Genomic DNA, 6,815 nt, shown 5'->3' with positions numbered 1-6,815 from the left:
TCAACCTAAGGAAGGTCAGGACAGAGACGAAAAGCTGGAGCTTTTAAAAGATAGGACTGGGGACAGAAGGCCTCTTCCCCAGGCCTAAGGATGGTTCTGTACCTGGAATGATAGCTAAGTATGCTCATGACACCATTAGATTTTAATAGCCAGGGTAGAGGCCCCTGAATGATTCAAAGGTGGGTATTTCTTAGGCCACCTGAGGCTGAAAGGTCTTTGTACATGTGTCTGAGTGTGTGTGCATGCCTCTGTGTGTGTGTGTTCTATAGGATCAAATACAGCCGTCCATCAGGAGAGATCTCCACAACATAAAGATTAAGTTCAAATGAGGAACAGAAACACAGGCTGGTGAGATGGCCCAGTGGGTAAACGTGTTTTCTGTGCATGCCTGGTAACCTGAGTTGAATCCCCAAGCCCACATTAGAAACGATAGGAGTTGTTGAACTTCACAAAGTTGTCGTATGAGCGTCACAGGCAAGCTATGGCACACCCACCCTCATAGAGCATACATACGATAATTAGAAGAAGAAAGAACAGAAACTTGCCTGCTTCCTTATATGGCCCAGAGGCCTATCAGGAGGCATGAGGAAGAAATGACATAAACAGGAGGTGTTCTGACCGCTCTGGACACTATCTGATTGACGGTCACCTTTGCCTTAAAGAGGCTCTCCAATGCACAGTCCCTCATCTTGATCACTGGCTTCTGTCTCTGGGGAGCTTGGGATGGGCTGGTTGGTGCTCTATTACTGCCGACTCTCAGGCTCCAAAGGGCCGCAATATTGAGTTAATCAGATATGTCTTGGTGGCCCAAGGATTTTTGTGCCTACTGAGCTCCAGGCAAGAGAAATGAGGTTAAACTGCAGAGGTATGAGTTGAAGCTAGACATCAGAAGAAACTCACCACTATGATAAAAAGGAGACAAGGGCATTCGCTATCAGGGAGACTGAAGAATTTCCCTTTTTCGGAGATTTGTCAAATACAAAAATCCTTATCTTTAAAGGCTGGGAAGCAGAAGATTTGGTTGGATGTCCTTGTGCCCTCTCCTTCAAGTTCAAGCTGCAAAGGAGACCATGGTCCCAGCAATACTGAACTCTATTCCTAAGTGCCCCCCTTTCCTTCAGGAGACCAAATCCCCTATGCAAAAGAACTGAGTCCAGGAATGACTTCTGATTCCTTTATGTATCCTCAGATGCAGATGAAGCCCCGGTGCTTGGCAGGCACATAGTAGGAGATTAAGAAACACACAGGAAATCCATCCATCTGGGAGGAACTGGCTCTGTTTTCTACATTGGAGCCTCCACCCGGGGGTTTAGCTTTGGCCCCAACAACATGCTGTGGCTTATTACATACTAAGACAGGCAGGGGTGCCTTCTGCAGACACAGAGTTTATTCAGAAACCCCACTCCTTCCTCCAAGTCCACCTCGGCTACTCTATCCCTCTCTACCACCTTCTCCTGCTGCCAGTTGGCTGAATGGAGGAGAAAGACAGCAGAGAACCCTGCAAGGGGCTCGGAAGTGGTGTGTGACTGGGTGGGAGGAATGAGCGAAGGAGGAACCCTGGCAGAGGCAGTAGCTTGGGACAGTGAGCTCTTCCTGAGCTCTGGGCTGAGCACTGTGGCAAGTAGGCAGGTGGGGCGTGGATTAGGCAGAGATACAGGTCCCCAGGTAAGCTGGCAGGGGTGGGAGTCAGGGATACAGGGGCCCTGGCAACTTGGCATGTGCAGCTACAACTAGATCAGGGATGCTGCTATCTTCCTCTCCCTCCCAGGAAGACTTATTGGATGGAAGAGAGTAAGTTAAGCCTCGTTCCTTTCTCTATTGGGGGAATGTGATCAAAGATACTGTTAGGATATCTTCATCTGGAGTTATTTTAGCCCATAAGCTCTCGTGTGTATGTGCCCGTGTGTGTGTGTGTGTGTGTGTGTGTGTGTGCACATGTGGTGTGGTGTGTGTACTTTCAGGAAATCCTTTTCTAAACAGCCAATCCCCCAACTCCCACCCACACAAGCTGTTTCCTCTTGTCACTCTGTACGCTCTCTGAGAGTTAGGATACTTTAAATTTTCTGTGCAGCCATGGTCTAAACTGGCGCCCAGCATACAGTGGGTGCTCAGTACTTGGTGTTGAATGAATGGATGAATGCCTATAGATCTTTGGTTCATGTTACAGCCGCAACAGCAGTCATCAACCATAGGAAGAAAAACCCACATCTTCTTAGGCTACCTACTGAGTTCTTTTGGATAGCTCAGCAGCATGGCCCACTACGAAGGGGCTTGCTGCCCTCTTTTGTTTAGACCCGTGCTCCCTTTCATTCCATCTACTGTCTGATCCCCGAAACCCACCAAAGCTTCCTTACACCACCATTTAATCGTTGATAGAATGGCTGTTCTTTTGTCTGTTTCTCCCTGGAGTGGTATCCACTCCCCCCACAACCCCCCAAAACCACACACTGACCCTTCCATTCTGGAACTTGAAATAATGTGTCCAAGTTTAGACTGTACCATATTTCTTAGGCTTGTGATCTCTTTGGAGCTTAGTTTTTAAATTGCATCACATTTTATTTACTTTTATGTGTGTGGCACTTGTGCCAAGGCGGGTGGGAGATCAGAGGACAGAGGACAACCTGTGGGACTTGGTTGTCTCCCTCCACCAGGTATCAGACTCAGGTCGGCACATTTGCACAATTGAGGCCTCACACAAGCCCATTAAAAATATTCTTTTAGTGTGGATCATTTTGAACCCTCCTTGTAGACCAGGCTGGCCTCTAACTCACAGAGATCTGCCTGCCTCTGCTGCTTTGAGTGCTGAGGTTAAAGGCCTGTGTCACCACTGCCTGGCTGCTCTGGCACTTTTTAAGAACTATCTCGAACTGACCATCTCATTGGTTTGAATACCGACAATTCCTCGGCTGTTTAAGTGCTACTACAAAGCTTATTTCATTTAATCTCTCCAACCTAAGATAGATAAAGCTAATGAACCCACTTTACAGAAGAGAGATACAAGGTGAAAGGTACACTAACTGGCCTAAGGTCATACAAAGATTAAGGGGAAAACCCAAACCCAGGCCTTCTAATTCTAAACAGAAGGGAACAGGGAACACTCCATCTTTTGTAAGGGGGTGGGGGGGAGAAATCCCAACCTAGCACAAAGCCTATGAAATGCTTTACAAACATCTTATTACTACGTTGAGGCAAGAATGAATAAGCCTGACGCTGAGTTGGCTGGCTAGTGAAGGCGTCAGTCCTTTCCCATGCCTCCCCCTGACTCACCTGTTGGACAGGTAGGGGGAAGGGGAGAATAATGAGTCTTACCTGCTCAGGGCTAGGGTGGGGCAAGTCACGCCCCACCTGTTCCATTGGCTTTTTCCTTAGTCTTACTGACAGCCCTCTGTCCAATCATAAGGAAGAAACTTTCTATTTGCCAATAGATGCAGAGTGAGGATGAGACCTCAAGTTGGCGTCCACCCCAGAGCCGACTGGCAGTCCCTGGGGCCAATGGTGAGCGCATAAACAGAGGCGGCCGTGGTAGAGGTCCCGGAGCGAGGCTCCGCCCCTCGATGGGATAGTCAGGTTGGGCAGCCAGTGAGATAGCCTCAGAGGGTGGGAGTATCCCTAGAGGGCGGAGCTTCGAGGGGGCGAGAGGTGTGGCTTGGCTGTCAGGTCCCTTTGCCTTTTGTTCGGTTACTGAGTTGCTGCCTTGGCCAGAGTCCGGAGCAGCCGCCGCCCGAGCGCGCCGAGCTCAGTTCGCTGCCCGCGCCGGCTCCCTCCCGGCCAGACCCGACACCGACCCGGCTCGGCCCGGCTCCACGCTCAGGTACACCCGATTGGAGTACAAATCACTGAGGGCAGAGTAGGGACAGCAAGCAGCCGAGACGCTGGTTCCAGCGGTTTCAGGGCAGGTGAGGGCGGGTGCCAGGGAGCGCATCCTACACCAGCGACAGGGGGCGCGCTGGGATCCGGGGCGCGGGACCCTTGGGACAAGCGATCCGGGTTGGAGCGCCCCTCCAGGCTCGGTGAATCTCAGGTCTGAGAAGGGCGGGGAGGAACTAGGGCAGGTGCCTCGGAGTTCGCACCTCCCACAGGGCCCGGGGAGCTTGCCCGACACAGCCTCCCTGACTCTCCTCTGGAACTGACCCGACAGACTTTGACCCGCTCCGCCTGGTCGCAGAGCTCACGGTGACAGGAATTTACGGCTCGGGAAACTTGCTGCCTAGTCTCTTTGGGGCCACCCTCACCCCACCCCACGCGTCATCCTTGCTTTCCCTCCCTCCCTACTCCCCCAGGCCTGGGTGGGGCCCTATTGTCTGCGCCCAGCTTACCCAACTGTGGGGGCCGAGTGCACATTTTCCCAGAGACGCGATTCCCACCTGCTGAGCAGAGCAGGTGAGCGCTTGGAGGACGGAGGCCCTGCCCTGTAGCTCCGAGCTGGACCTGTGGCGCCTCCCTCCGCTCTAGTGTACGCCGGTCTATGCCTTCTACGGAGGTGGGATGGGGTGACGGGGGAACTAGTGAAGGGTCTGGGTTCAGTGCCCTACCGATGTCTGACACTGGTGGCTTGGCCTGGAGTCTGTGCCAGTTAGAGAAAATTAAGAAGCACTCGCCCAGTTTTAGTAGCTGTGGTTTCCAGAGTGTTGATAGGGAAACAGCCATATCTTTTGATTTCTACAACCCATTATTGTTGAGAAATCACTCCAAACAAACTTTCCAGGAGAGAGTAACCATGGGAGCCTTTTCTAAGATTTTCCCGTCTCCTTGTTGAGAGCTGATTCTAGGCTTGATGGTACTTCTTGGAAGCCCCTTCCCCCAGTCAGCTCCAAGCTGAGCATAGACCAGTGCCTGTGCGCTTTGACCCTGTTCTCCCTGCCCCCACCTCCATCCTGTTTGCTAGGCCCCTAAGGCCTGAGGTAGGGACCAATGGGGGTGGGGTGGGGGCGTTGCTGAAAGGGGAAGTGTCTTCTTCCTTCCCCTTTCGCCTCCTCCCGGGACCACCACACCCCTTATATGAGGTCTGCAAAGTGTCTCTCCTCCCAGGTTCTGCCCCTTCCCCAGGAATGGGGTTGAGGCGGGGCTGGGCCAAACTAGGAAGATTAGGAAGAGTGATTAGTCTTTCCTAACTCCTCCATTCCATCCCCCATTTTATTTAGCTGGCTGACAATTGAGGCAGGGTAGTATAGGGCAGGAATGTTGCTTGCCGTTCACTGGTTTTCTAAATTATGAAGGTGCATTCTTTCTAGAGGACTTGCCAGAAGTCCCTCCTCCACCCACTCTTTTCCTGAGTGTTTGGCCGGGAAAGTGGGACAGGAGGAAGTCTTTGCTGTGGAAGGCTTCTTCCATGCCAGGCACCCTCAGGCTGAACAGTGTGTGATCACGCCCTCCCCTTGCCTCCCGTGTGCCGAGAGCTCTTCTCTGGCTGCGGTTGGGAACTTCTACTTAGGCTTGCTGCACTGGTTTATACAAATCTGAAGAGCGGCCTTTTCAGGAGCATGTGGAGGCCAGCCTTGTTGGGGGACAGGGCAGGAATGGCAGCATTAGCCTGGGGCAGAGGGAAGATTGGGCGAGGGTCACCACGAGCGCTGGTTGCTCTTACTCACCTGGTGGTGCTTGGTTGGAGAGTGGGGGTAGGGGACAGACTCTCCCCTGGAGTAACCCTCTAAGGTCCTGTGGGTGCTACAATAAGTAAGTGTGACCACTTCCAGGAAGAGTTGGGGGGGGGCATGAAGTTTAGGCCCATGCAGCCTGTCTCCCCCTCCTTTCTGTGCCAAGGTGGAGGAGGGGAAGGGATTGTAATTACATGAGCTAAATGATTTCGTTTAGCTAATCTAGTTGGTTCGGGGCTGTGATGAAAAGACAGTTCTGAGGAAGTATGGCTAGGAGCTGCCTGGTCCAAGCTGGGCTTCTGGCCGGACAGGAGGGAGGGGAAGCGAAGGTAGGATCCGATTAGTCATTTCTTGCCAGATCAAGTCTGGGCTTGGGTGACAGGAGCCTCCCCCGCACCCGAGCTCCACCCCATTCCCTCTGGAGCCGCCGTCTGGCCGGCTAAGGTTGAGCTCAGAGAAAGCAGCCTGTGGGAACGGAAGGTCAGGCGGAGCATGATTGACTGTTTCCCTTCCTGGGGGCCCACAGGCCATGGCCCGTGAGAGGAAGGCCTGTCCTCCTGCAGAGCTACTTTAGAACCAGGTGACACATTTGGCTGGTCCACAGGACAGTGATCTAGATAGTCTAAGGGAGCAGCTCTGAGCGTTGGCACTTGGACTGAGCTAGCTTGAATCTCTGAACAGTGTCTCCTTACCTGTGCAGCCTGGGTCAAGGCACCTTGCTTCTTAGGCTCAGCGACCTCAGGAATAAATAAACCTAGCACCCAGGAAGTACTTGATTGATGGTCACTCAAAGCCAGAAGATGATCTGGTACCCCACTCTTTCCCTATGGTTCTCGCTAATCACACTTACAGAGACAGCGGCAGATAATGTTTTCCTCAGAAATTCAGGGAAGGTTAGCAACTTGCCCAGTGGTGCACAGCTAGACTCAAGAGAGCGCTAAGCTCAGACCTCATTCTGCTCTTTGGTTCCACTACCACTGGGAAGGATTTCTTCTCCCCCCACCCCCCACCTTTTTCTTTTGGGTGCTAAGGACCAAATCCAGGACCTTGTACAAACTTAGACATGCACTTTCACATGGAATCCATTGTCACCCCTGGAAGCACCCCCCCTTCCTTTCTTGACAGAGTCTCATGTAGCCTAGGCTAGCCTCTAAGGTTGACCTTGAACTATTTCTCTTCTTTCCGTTTCTCTTTCCCTCCCTTCCCTTCCCTTCCCTTCCC

General features: G+C 52.3%; 1 protein-coding gene across 3 annotated transcripts in view; it reads left to right on the top strand.

Annotated features, from left to right (window-relative positions):
• Positions 1 to 3,632: 3,632 nt before the first annotated feature.
• The window catches only part of Jup (junction plakoglobin), a 26,701-nt gene continuing 23,518 nt past the window's right edge, over positions 3,633 to 6,815 (top strand). Inside the window, exon 1 of one of the 3 annotated variants that reach the window (XM_028780546.1) lies at positions 3,633 to 3,811. The gene's annotated coding sequence lies outside the window, so the exon portion shown is untranslated. Of the gene's footprint in view, positions 3,812 to 4,283; positions 4,454 to 6,815 lie in introns of those variants that run through there. The other 2 variants (XM_028780548.1, XM_028780547.1) reach the window with 2 other exon arrangements.

The sequence above is a fragment of the Grammomys surdaster genome, unplaced genomic scaffold (genome assembly GCF_004785775.1).
Source record: "Grammomys surdaster isolate TR1022 unplaced genomic scaffold, NIH_TR_1.0 371, whole genome shotgun sequence".
Classification (NCBI taxonomy): Eukaryota; Metazoa; Chordata; class Mammalia; order Rodentia; family Muridae; genus Grammomys; species Grammomys surdaster.
The sequence above is the reverse complement of the archived record's forward strand: the minus strand, read 5'-3'. Positions and strand labels throughout refer to the sequence as shown.